Source organism: Aquarana catesbeiana, linkage group LG13 (genome assembly GCF_042186555.1).
Source record: "Aquarana catesbeiana isolate 2022-GZ linkage group LG13, ASM4218655v1, whole genome shotgun sequence".
In the NCBI taxonomy this organism is placed as follows: domain Eukaryota; kingdom Metazoa; phylum Chordata; class Amphibia; order Anura; family Ranidae; genus Aquarana; species Aquarana catesbeiana.
The window spans coordinates 101,773,415-101,787,167 of record NC_133336.1 but is presented as its reverse complement, the minus strand read 5'-3'; the positions used below and the strand labels follow the sequence as shown (position 1 = coordinate 101,787,167).

The 13,753-nt window shown below is 41.2% G+C and overlaps 1 protein-coding gene across 7 annotated transcripts in view; it reads left to right on the top strand.

Annotated features, from left to right (window-relative positions):
- Positions 1-13,753, top strand: part of RYR3 (ryanodine receptor 3) — a 1,082,755-nt gene that overhangs the window by 30,067 nt on the left and 1,038,935 nt on the right. The window lies entirely within an intron of this gene.

The window sequence follows — 13,753 nt, the reverse complement described above, 5'->3', positions numbered from 1 at the left end:
TATCACATTATGTGGCAGTGACATATTCGACTCAATTCATACAGATAGATTCATTATTTTAACTTTATTCACTATTTTATTGCAGGATAATTTTCTCCTACACATTTTAATTCACAGACATAAAAACATGTTTGCGTGAAATGACAACTGTCTCAAAAATAATTCTTTTATCTTCTAATTGAATAAGCTATAAGACATGTGGAAGAGAGGTGGGACTGTCAGCCACAGCTACTTTGTCACCAGGGCACCCACCCACTGATTTGTCACCCACTCAGCCCACTGATCACAAGAAGAGTGTAGACAAACCCTTAACATGATTATAAGAAAGGAGAGACACTTGGGAGAGGAAGAAGGCTGCACACCCCAAAATACAATTGCGAAAAGGGAATTTGCCCCCCAAGGACAAAAAGGGTTTTTTAGCAGCACAATACTCGTACCAAGATATTAAAAAATAATAAATTTTATTAAATATGTGACAATGGAGTAAAAAACATGAACTGTGTATAGCACATTATAAAAAGCGCAGATACATGTACAAGGCTACATATGAATGTTACACATAACAGGTGCTTGGATAGTCCTGACGCGTTTCAACCCCATCGGGTCTTCTTCAGAGGAAATGCATGCACTGTTGAGAAATTACATATATAAAAATAGTAGCAATACAGGAATGTACAAATGTGTATAGAGATTATCAAGGTTCTAGACATAGTTACCCAAAGTATGCGTGTAGCCAGGTCTCCTGAATCTAAGGCTTTCAAAGGGGGGCAAAATATAAAATAAGTGTAGCGCTATAAAGAATATATAGAAAAGTCCAATGTCATAACATTAAACCGGCAGTCCAAAGTAGACCTGACATAGACATAGTTACCCAAAGTATGCATGTAGCCAGGTCTCCTGAATCTAAGGCTTTCAAAGGGGGGCCTCCATCAATTCGGTCCCCACCTGGAATCCCCCGGATGGCCAACACCCCCATAGGGGGGAATCAAGCAGCAATAGCGTAACTTACGGTGAACTACACAATGGAAGTACCCCACATCCGGCATGCGGCACGTGTGGGTCAGCAGCACCTATGATCCAAGCATCGTGCAATAACATCAATCAGGGTTTGAAAAAGATGTAATGAGTTTTTTAGTTTTCTATTTTCCTAATTTATATAGACTTATGTGAGTCATCTGTTACTGATACTCCTAGTTTTATCACTTTTTTTGTATGGGGTACTAAGCCCAAGTATAGGAATAGTTGGAGCATGTAATCAAAAAATTGTTGAAGCATATAAATATGTATTAAAGGATAACTAAGGGGACAGACGGGGGGGGGGGGGAGAAGAAAAAAAAAAAAAAAAGGGGGGAAAGGGAATGGGGAGTGAAAAAAGGGGGAGTGAAAAAAGGGGGAGTGGGGAAGGGGGGAAGACAGGAAGGGAGGGTGGGGAAGTCCAAGGGAGAAAAAGTGAGGGAGGGGATGTGCAGGGTGGTAGGAAGGATATGGGGAGGAAAAATGGTGAGGAAATCAGGAAGGGACAGGGGGGAGGAAGGATGGAAAAAAAAAAAAAAAAACATACAGGGAAAGAAGGGAACGACAACCAAATAAGAGAGTAGTATAGTAGTGAAAGAATGGGAACCACATATGAGGGGATGAGAGTGACAAGGTGGTTAAAAATGGTGAAAAGTGGTGAAAATGGTGAGAAAGTGAGCAAGAACCACGAATGAAAGTGACAAAAAAAGAAGTGAAAAATAAAATAAAACTGAGTGGTGAATGGTGGTGAGGGGCTAAGAAGGGTAGTGGAGCCTGATAGTGAAACAAATCATAATGGTGTTACCTTATAATGCCCAGCATGTGAGCAGCCATGTACAAGTGGTCAGTGAAACTTGTACAGGAAATGTGTGCAGTGAGTTGTAATAAAAGGATCTCTGTGCAGAACAGACTGGGGAGCAACTTGCTTATGTGGGATCCGGTCTATGTGTCGGCTGTTCCACACTCCTCGGTTCAGATATCCGTTTTGTTGACACAGCAACGTGAGAGCCACTTCATCACCCCTCCAGGCCGTCTGCAGACACTCACCACCTAAGCCTATCTGACCCCTCTTGGCGTATGCCCTGGCGGGTCCACTCTATCTGGTAAGCCTTTTCAATATTGGTGGTGGTGTGTATATTTTTACTCCAGATGACACATGATTTTGAAGTGTCTAGCTCCTGAAGATCTCTCTGTCCCAGTCCCCAGGAAGTTTCTTCATTGTCAGGTCTACTTTGGACTGCCGGTTTAATGTTATGACATTGGACTTTTCTATATATTCTTTATAGCGCTACACTTATTTTATATTTTGCCCCCCTTTGAAAGCCTTAGATTCAGGAGACCTGGCTACACGCATACTTTGGGTAACTATGTCTAGAACCTTGATAATCTCTATACACATTTGTACATTCCTGTATTGCTACTATTTTTATATATGTAATTTCTCAACAGTGCATGCATTTCCTCTGAAGAAGACCCGATGGGGTTGAAACGCGTCAGAACTATCCAAGCACTTGTTATGTGTAACATTCATATGTAGCCTTGTACATGTATCTGCGCTTTTTATAATGTGCTATACACAGTTCATGTTTTTTACTCCATTGTCACATATTTAATAAAATGTATTATTTTTTAATATCTTGGTACGAGTATTGTGCTGATAAAAAAACCCTTTTTGTCCTTGGGGGACAAATTCCCTTTTCGCAACCCTTAACATGATTTCCCTTTAAGTGCAATAAGGGCAATACAAAATGCTTGCTATATTCAAACACTTTAAAGCAGACCTGGCAGTAAAAAATGCAATTTCCACTAAAAACATTAGAACCCTCTCCCCTGTCACAAAAAGCAGCTATACAGTAAAAAAAAAAAAAAAAAGACATGAAAAAAACCCCCACTTCATTGCAAATGGTTTAAAATATACTTGCCTACCCCTGGCTTCCATTGGCAAAGGTAATGCGGTCATCTTTCAGGTGTGATCTTGGGAAATGCTGTGCATCCCAAATCATGTGAGAACCTGACCCGGCACCATGGTTCAGCATTTTCTCTTAAAATTTTTGGTACTTAACTTTCTCTAGGTTCTTGCCAGAGTGTGAAGTCTTCCTCTACGGTACAAAAGCTGGGAGAAAGGTAATATTTTGTACTATTTTTGCACCTACAGTTTTACAGCTGCCAAATGTGACAGGGGAAGGAGACCTGATTTATTAGCTGGCCATACTCTCCTACTGCCCTGAGCACTCTGAATTTTCGCACCTTCTGGTGTGGGGGGAACATATTACACCTTCTTGCCTTCTCATAATTTAGCAAGATTTTCCCATTTTCTTTTGTAACAGAGAATTAAAGGAAGCAATTTCTTTAATTATACCAAAGCATTTTCTTAAACACTATTTTGGAGTCCTAATTCAGCAATGTCTATTCTGAAGCTACGGCAAACACAATTTTCCTATAGACTGGTGAACATTTTGATAATGATAGGATCTGCAGGGAGGATAACATCTGTACAAGTTTGTAAAACAGTGTGGCAAATCAGCGACACATAATTTTCTTTCAGAAAGAAATAGTATGCCTAGCACAAGGAAAGGGGAATCCATTTAAAGCTGATATTTAGTGGGAAAGAAATGTCAAATATTATTCTAAATAAATTTCTAGTGCAAGAAAAACTAAAATATAGTAATAAAATTCTACCACCCCAAGGGTAATATCTTTTGTGTCTCCTACTATCCATATTTGCCTGACAGGGCTCTTGTAGTATTAGATACTATACAGTATACTGGAATTCCGTTTTCTTTTAATAATATAATCAGTTTAAAAGAATAAAATAAGAATCAATTTTTAGCGTTCCAAATACATTTCTATTTTTATTGTTTTATATGGATTTGGCCATGCATTCTAAATATAGATCTATGTGTGTTGTAAAACAATGCCTTCTTAACCACTTCACATCCAGGCCATTTCTGACACTTCGCTCCTACATGTCAAAAATCATCATTTCTTTGCTATAAAATTAGATAGAACCCCCAAACATTATATATGTTTTTTTAGCAGAGACCCTAGAGAATACAATGGCGGTCATTGCAACTTTTTATCTTGCACGGTATTTGCGCAGCAATTTTTCAAACGCGTTTTTTTTGAAAAAAAAACAGTTTCATGCTTTAAAAAAAAACAAAACAGCAAAGTTAGCCAAATTTTTTTGCATTGTGTGAAAGATGAAGTTACGCCGAGTAAATAGATACCTAACATGTCACGCTTCAAAATTGCACACGCTCGTGGAAAATCCCCATAGGCGACGCTTTAACATTTTTTACTGGTTACATGTTTTGAGTTACAGAGGAGGTCTAGGGCCAAAATTATTGCTCTCGCTCTAACGTTCGCGGCGATACCTCACATGTGTGGTTTGAACACCGTTTTCATATGTGGGCGGGACTTACGTATGCGTTCGCTTCTGCGTGCGAGCTCACGGGGACAGGGGCGCTTTAAAAAATTTTTTTTTTTTTTTTATTGTTAATTTTACTTAAAAATTTTTATTTTTACACTTTAAAAAAATTTTTTTTTTTTTTGATCACTTTTATTCCTATTACAAGGAATGTAAACATCCCTTGTAATAGGAATATGAGACGATCAGTCCTCTTTACAGTGAGATATGGGGTCAATAAGACCCCACATCTCACCTCTAGGCTGGGAAGCCTAAAATCAAAAAAAAAAATAAAACGATCGCCGCTTCACAGCTGAAGCGGCGCCGTTTTTTTGAATGCAGAGGCCGGGCGTGACGTCATAACATCGCGCCCGGCCTCCGAACGATCATAGAGACTCCGGCGACCATCTGGTCCGCCGGAAATCTCTATGGTGAACATCCGGCGCCGGCGGATCCGCTATCCGACTCACCGATCGCTGAGGTGAGTCGGTAGTAGCACCGGAGGGCGGCGGGAGGGGGGGGACGTCCCCTCCCGCCGCCCGTAAGAACGATCAAGCGGCGGAACAGCCGCTATGATCGTTCTTATGGTGTACGGAATCGCCGGCTGAAAATGCCGGTATCTGAATGATGTCTGTAGCCTCAGACATCATTCAGATATAAGCCCCGAAAGTCGAGGACGTCATATGACGTCCTCCGGATGTCAAGTTAAATCATCTCAGTTATGAGTATGTAAAAAAGTAACTGACAAGGGTTAATATACAGTTATAAAAAAGATAGTATTTCATGGTTCAAGATTATTCTGTTTCTCCATAGTAGAAACAAAAGCATGTAAACAAATTTCAAATTAATTTTTTTATTCCTTTATGATAAAGTACTTTACTCATAGCTTGATTTAAAGTAGATCTTTTTTTCTGCATGACATGGGAAGCCTATTTCGGGGTGATGCCTGTCAGTAAATATACCTGAATTTGTTGTTTTGGTGAAGTATAACTTTTTTTTTACTAGTAGGTGAATGGTCTGTGTGATGTGAGTTGTGTCTCTCTGTTGAGGCATTTAGGTGTGAGTTCCTTCCTTGCAATGTAGGCAAGTTTACCTGAACACAGGTGAATTTTATTGATGGCATTTTGAATGCAACTGGGAGATACCATGACGAGATTCTGAGGCCCATTGTTGTGCCATACATCCACGACCATCACCTCATGTGGAAGCATGATAAGGCATGGCCCCATGTTGCAAAGATCTGTACACAGATCCTGGAAGCTGAAAACATCCCAGTTCTTGCATGGCCAGCATACTCACCGGACATGTCATCCATCGAGCATGTTTGGGATGCTCTGGATATATATATATATATATATATATATATATATATATATATATATATATATATATATATATATATATATATATATACAGTATATAGGAAATGACAAAAAGGGATTGCTGCACAAAAATGATTTAATGAAAAATATAATCAAAACATCCAAAATATATAGGCCATCATCGTAACAGTTTCGGCTAATACAGATCACGCCCTTCTTCAAAACATGCATACAACATCCTTAGGCATCCTATAGGAACCATGTTTTGAAGAAGGGCATGATCTATATTAGCCCGAAACTGTTACGATGATGGCCTATATATTTTGGATGTTTTGATTATATTTTTCATTAAAACATTTTTGTGCAACAATCCCTTTTTGTTGTTTCCTATAATATAAGCAGGTCACCCTTCTGAACTTATATATATATATATATATATATATATATAATTGTTAAAAAAAAAAGTTGTCAGTGTCCCTAATTACTGCTGCACCAGTTAGTGTCCCTAATTATTACCACTACACCATTTACAGTGTTCCTGATCACACCACACCATTCCCACTGCCCTTGATCACTGTCACGCCAGTCCCAGTGTCCCTGATCACTGTCACATCAGTCATATTGTCCCTGATCACTGCCACACCAGTTACAGTATCCCATTATTAGATGTGTAAATTATGCCCCTAAATAGTCTGAAGGTGCTCCTTGAATTTTGGGCCTCTCTATGTGGCTAGGCTGTGAGAAAGTCTCACACATGTCTTGCCATACTCAGAAGGAATAGCAGATTGTTTTGTGGGATGTAATTCTAAACTTGAATTTCTTTCCTACATTTTCTAAAAACGTGTGTGTTGAGTGTTTGCTTTCCAAAATGGGGTAATTTTGTGGGTTTTTCTACTGTCCTAGTGCTCCAGGGCCTCCAAAAATGTCATAGGTAATCCAGAAATTAGATGTGCAATTTATGCACCTAGAATGCATGAAGGTGCTCCTTCTATGCGGCTATGCTGTTAAAAAGTCTCACCCGTATGGTATAGCTGTTAGTGAAAAATAACTTGGTAAAACTTTGTTAAAAAATTTACTTTTTTCATTTTCCAAAAAATTGTGATGAAAAAAATACAACTTCCAAAACTCGCTATGCCTCTTACAAAACACCCTGGACTGTACTAAATAATGTACACAGATTTGGGTTATTTTTTTACCAAAGAAATGTAGCAAAACACATTTAGACCTAAATGTATGAAGAAAGATTATTTATTTGCAAAATTTCATAACAGAAGCTAAGAACATTGTTTTTTTTTTTCCAAAATGTTTGGTATTTTTTCATTCATATAAAAAAAAAAAACCCAGTGGTGATTAAATACCACCAAAAGGAAGCTTTACCTGTTTCAAAAAAATTATACAAACTTAATTTGGGTACAGTTTGACATGCCTGAGTAATTGTCATTCAAAGCTGGCCTGGCCTTGAAGGGGGTAAAAGTGTCCGGACTTGAAGTAGTTAAGAACTACCTGAATCTTGGCAGCTTCTAGTGCTCATGGTATTTATTATTAAAAATTGAACTTATACAGTTTGGAGATAACTGCTCACCACATACAGCCATGCCCAAGCAGTTATTTATGAATTGAATAAGTTTAATTCCTTTTACGAAGTGCAACAGTACTAAATGTTATGTTATGCATGACTGTACATGAACGGCATCAACAACTGATTTTATTATTTTTGCTCTTTTATTGTTAGAAGACAAGATATTGCCCTCACAAATTCTTTATTTTTTTGCCACTTTCTGTTTTGCCACCTGCTGTTTTCACTTTTTGGCAAATGTAAATTGCACAGCTTCTGAATTTACTCATGTTAGATGGTCATCGGCCAAATAAACAAATTTTAACAAGCATGGGTAACAATTACTTTATCTGTGGACAACTTTGGATCTGAGCAAGTACCTGTGTCCAGTTATTTTTTAGGCTATAAAGTTGATTGGCTATATAGGATCTTTCCAGCAGGCTGCTATTATGTGCCCATGGCAAGCTGGGTGTGAAGGTCAATGCAGAGACGTTACCTGGTTTTAATCAGGCAGATGTGTGTATATGTCAAGAAAAATGGATAACTGTGGTGTCTATGAGTCCTTAAGGAAAATTAACACATCAGGGTTAATTTATTAGGTGAAATAGACTGTTTACTTTACAAGGAAAATTTCCCCCAGCCTAACGAATGAAGTTAAGCTTTGCTGACATCCATCATTCAATCATGGGCAAGCAAAAATATATATCTTTTTTTCCTTGCACATGATTGGGTATTCTTTAAAATGTGCTTGCAAATGAGCAGTCTATTTGTCTTTAATAAATAAACCAGCTAAATTTGCAGACAAACCGCCTGTGCATCACAGCCAGACTATTGGTATTGATGCACTTGGCACAAATAGTCCTCCTAGCATCGGACAGGGATTACCCTCTGTAAAAAAAAAGTGTAGGCATGCATTCCAGGAAATTAAAACATTTCACTCATTTTGCATTGTATTTGAAGACTCAGTTCACCTTAGAAGAGCTAGTTACATTTTATGATAGATGTGGCTGATACGCGCATACAATAAAAATATAACACTTACCTGCTATTCACACTGCCAAGTAGAACTGTATAGTGTGTATCCATGTTTTTTAGACTTGTTATCCTCAGATTTATATATCCTTTGCTGCTCATGTAACCCTTACCAGTGGCGTAGCGTGGGGGGTGCGGAGGGGGCCGTGGCCCCGGGCGCAACATTTAGGGGGGGCGAAATTCCGCGCCAGTGTGTGACTACTGGCTGCCTCCTCCTAAATTCACTTTCCTGTGTCCCCACGCTCTGACCGCCATGTTCAGTCTCCGGCACCCTGTGATTGGCCTTATGGGGTCATGTGCGGCGGCGGGGCTGGCCTGTCCACGATCGCGGTACATCCTGGAGTCCAGCCTCTGCACATGTTCAGTCTCCGGCACCCTGTGATTGGGTGAATGGCGTCATGTGCGGAGGCGGGACTCCAGGAGCAAGCACGAGCGTTAACAGGCCAGCCCCGACGCTGTACATGACCCCATACACCCAATCACAAGGCGCCGGAGACTGAACATGGCGGAGCGCGGGGGACACAAAAATTTGAGATTGTGAGCCGCCGCTGTCTCCTCCTCCTACTTGCCTTGCCCCGGGTGCTGGCAACCCACGCTACACCACTGACCCTTACAACACTACTTGGTTTAAAAGTGAGTAAGCACAAACTGCCATGTGTACTCCTTCTACATTCACACTGGAAAAGCTGGAGGATATTAGACTAATATGATGTACACTCTGCTGGGCAGAATATATAAAATAAACACGTTTAGTGTATAGACTGCTTTTGGACATTTAAACCCTATAGAAAAAAGAGACAAATAGAGTTTACAATCTGATAATGGGAAGTACTGTAATGTGGATATTGTGTTACATATTTAAATAATATGCAAATACAAGCAATATTTTGAAGATAATAGAATGGCATCCAACATCAGGAAGTATGCAAAAGATTAAACAAATTAGAAGGTATTCAGAGAGAGAAGGAAAGTAATCTTTCCTATAGGAGTGGGCAAGTTTTTCCATACAGCATGCTACATCCAAAAAAGAGCAAGCAGGGTACAGGCATTCTTTATTTAGAAGAACTTGCAGTTGAGAGGGCAAGCTGTGAGTGATTGCTTGGCCTGAGTGATGTCATGGCTGTCGGGGAGAACCCAACCCATGATATTGTGTTACAGGATTACAGTGCCAAGTCAGTTGGCCTTAAGGTGCAATTGCTATTTTTAATATGTTTATTTAAGTAGCTAACTGGACAAGCGACATTGTAATCTGCTGCCTGTGCAGTGATAAGCTAAATCTTCTTGAAACTGTAACTGACAAAGGATTGACTGTTCAATTAGATGTTTTTATTAATGAGACAAGCTAAAGATAGGTATTGTGTGTGTGTATACTGTTTATACAGTATGTGTATATATATATATATATATACACATATATATATATATACAGTGGGGACGGAAAGTATTCAGACCCCCTTACATTTTTCACTCTTTGTTATATTGCAGCCATTTGCTAAAATCATTCAGTTCATTTTTTTTCCTCCTTAATGTACACACAGCACCCCATATTGACAGAAAAACACAGAATTGTTGACATGTTTGCAGATTTATTGAAAAAGAAAAACTGAAATATCACATGGTCCTAAGTATTCAGACCCTTTGCTGTGACACTCATATATTTAACTCAGGTGCTGTCCATTTATTCTGATCATCCTTGAGATGGTTCTACACCTTCATTTGAGTCCAGCTGTGTTTGATTATACTCATTGGACTTGATTAGGAAAGCCACACACCTGTCTATATAAGACCTTGCAGCTCACAGTGCATGGCAGAGCAAATGAGAATCATGAGGTCAAAGGAACTGCCTGAAGAGCTCAGAGACAGAATTGTGGCAAGGCACAGATCTGGCCAAGGTTACAAAAAATTTCTGCTGCACTTAAGGTTCCTAAGAGCACAGTGGCCTCCATAATCCTTGAATGGAATACGTTTGGGACAACCAGAACCCTTCCTAGAGCTGGCCATCCGGCCAAACTGAGTTATCGGGGGAGAAGAGCCTTGGTGAGAGAGGTAAAGAAGAACCCAAAGATCACTGTGGCTGAGCTCCAGAGATGCAGTCGGGAGATGGGAGAAAGCCTCTCCTTAGTGCAAGACACATGAAAGCCTGCAGGAGTTTGCTAAAAAACACCTGAAGGACTCCAAGATGGTGAGAAATAAGATTCTCTGGTCTGATGAGACCAAGATAGAACTTTTTGGCCTTAATTTTAAGCAGTATGTGTGGAGAAAACCAGGCACTGCTCATCACCTGTCCAATACAGTCCCAACAGTGAAGCCTCGTGGTGGCAGCTTCATGCTGTGGGGGGTGTTTTTCAGCTGCAGGGACAGGACGACTGGTTGCAAATGAGGGAAAGATTAATGCGGCCAAGTACAGGGATATCCTGGACGAAAACCTTCTCCAGAGTGCTCAGGACCTCAGACTGGGCCGAAGGTTTACCTTCCAACAAGACAATGACCCTAAACACACAGCTAAAATAACGAAGGAGTGGCTTCACAACAACTCAGTGACTGTTCTTGAATGGCCCAGCCAGAGCCCTGACTTAAACCCAACTGAGCATCTCTGGAGAGACCTAAAAATGGCTGTTCACCAACGTTTACCATCCAACCTGACAGAATTGGAGAGGATCTGCGAGGAGGAATGGCAGAGGATCCCCAAATCCAGGTGTGAAAAACTTGTTGCATCTTTCTCAAAAAGACTAATGGCAGTATTAGATCAAAATGGTGCTTCTACTAAATACTGAGCAAAGGGTCTGAATACTTAGTACCATGTGATATTTTAGTTTTTCTTTTTTAATAAATCTGCAAAAATGTCAACAATTCTGTGTTCTGTGTTTTTCTGTCAATATGGGGTTCTGTGTGTACATTAAGGAGGAAAAAAAATGAACTTAAATGATTTTAGCAAATGGCTGCAATATAACAAAGGGTGAAAAATGTAAGGGGGTCTGAATACTTTCCGTCCCCACTGTATATAATGTCTAAACTGCTGGCAACAAAAATGAGTACACCCCTAAGTGAAAATGTCCAAATTGGACCCAAAGTGTCAATATTTTGTGCGACCACCATTATTTTCCAGCACTGCCTTAACCCTCTTGGGCATGGAGTTCACCAGAGCTTCACAGGTTGCCACTGGAGTCCTCTTCCACTCCTCCATGATGACATCATGGAGCTGGTGGATGTTAAAGACCTTGCGATCCTTCACCTTCCAGTTGAGGATGCCCCACAGATGCTCAATAGGGTTTAGGTCTGGAGACATGCTTGGCCAATCCATCACCTTTACCCTCAGCTTCTTTAGCAAGGCAGTGGTCGTCTTGGAGGTGTGTTTGGGGTCGTTACCATGTTGGCATTCATGGTTCATGGTTCCCTCAATGAACTGTAGCTCCCCAGTGCCAGCAGCACTCTTTCAGCCCCAGACCATGACACTCCCACCACCATGTTTGACTGTAGGCAAGACACACCTGTCTTTGTACTCCTCACCTGGTTGCCGTCACACACGCTTGACACCATCTGAACCAAATAAGTTTATCTTGGTCTCATCAGACCACAGGACATGGTTCCAGTAATCCATGTCCTTAGTCTGCTAGTCTTCAGCAAATTGTTTGTGGGCTTTCTTGTGCATCATCTTTAGAAGAGGCTTCCTTCTGGACGACAGCCGACGACAATTTGATGCAGTGTGCGGAGTATGGTCTGAGCACTGACAGGCTGACCCCCCCCACCCCTTCAACCTCTTTAGCAATGCTTGCAGCACTCATACATCTATTTCCCAAAGACAACCTCTGGATGTGACGCTGAGCACATGCACTCAACTTCTTTGGTCAACCATGGCGAGGCCTGTTCCGAGTGGAACCTGTCCTGTTAAACCGTTGTATGGTCTTGGTCACCGTGCTGCAGCTCAATTTCAGGGTCTTGGCAATTTTCTTATAGCCTAGGCCATCTTTATGTAGAGCAACAATCTTTTTTTTTAGATCCCCAGAGAGTTCTTTGCCACGAGGTGCCATGTTGAACCTGCAGTGACCAGTATGAGAGAGTGAGAGCGATAGTCGCAATCTACACAATTTAGTCTCCATTCCTCTTCTTCCCAACACCAGCCTCCCTCTCTCCTGCGCCCTCTGGAACGCCCGCTCTGTCTGCAACAAACTCACTGCTGTTCATGACCTCTTTGTCACTAATTCCTTCAATCTACTTGCTCTCACCGAAACCTGGCTCCACGAATATGACACCCCTTCTCTTGCTTCCCTCTCCCAGGGTGGCCTTCACTGGACTCACTCCCCTAGGCCTAATGGACGCAAGGGAGGTGGAGTGGGATTCCTCCTATCCCCCCAGAGCACCTTCCAGGTTATTCACCCTCCTCCCTCTTTTTCCCTCTCATCATTCGAAGCCCACTGTATACGTCTATTCTCTCCTACTTCCCTAAGAATTGCTGTGATTTACCGGGCCCCTGGACCATTATCAACTTTCCTTGATGAGTTTTCTGCCTGGCTACCCTACTTTCTCTCTTCGGATATTCCAACAATCCTTCTCAGTGATTTCAACTTCCCTGCTAATACAAACACTCCTGCTACTTCTAAACTTCTTAGTCTAACCTCTTCATTTGACCTGAAGCAATGGGTACAGGCTTCTACTCACTCTGATGGCAATACCCTTGACCTTGTATTCTCCTACCTATGCACTCCATGCAACTTCTCAAACAATCCTTTTCCTCTCTCCGACCACCATCTTATTAGTTTCTCTCTCCCCCTGTCTTCCACCACCTTTCCCTCCAATCGCCTAACCATCACCCGTAGAAACTTTCGCAATTTCAACTCCTCTCTCCTCTATTCTGCTACTGACCACCTCTATGACAAAATTTCTCCCCTGTCCTGCCCCAACCAAGCCACGTCCATCTACAATAAATCTCTGTCCACCACCCTGTACAAGCTCGCTCCCCTCACTACACGCAGAATCAGGCCTCGACCCCTACAACCCTGGCAAACAGATGACACCCAAAGTCTCAAAAAACGTAGTCGTGCTCTTGAGCGTCTGTGGCACAAGACTAAGTCTCTCAAAGACTTCAATCAATACAAATCTGCCCTCCAAAAATACTATTCTTTCCTCCACACTGCCAAGCAAACCTATTTTACAACTCTTATTAACACCTTCTCATCCAATCCCCGTAAACTCTTCTCTACCTTCAACTCTCTACTTTGTCCTCCACCCACTGACTCACTCACTGCCCAGGAGATTGCTAATCACTTCAAAAACAAGATTGATACAATCCGTGATGAAATCTCCATTCTACAGGTATCTCCCCCAGCTAAGACCCCATGTCAACAGGTACAACTGACACTCCCCCTATTCAAATCTGCTACTACAGATGAAGTTGCTAAACTCTTTTCTATCGCCCACCTAACCACC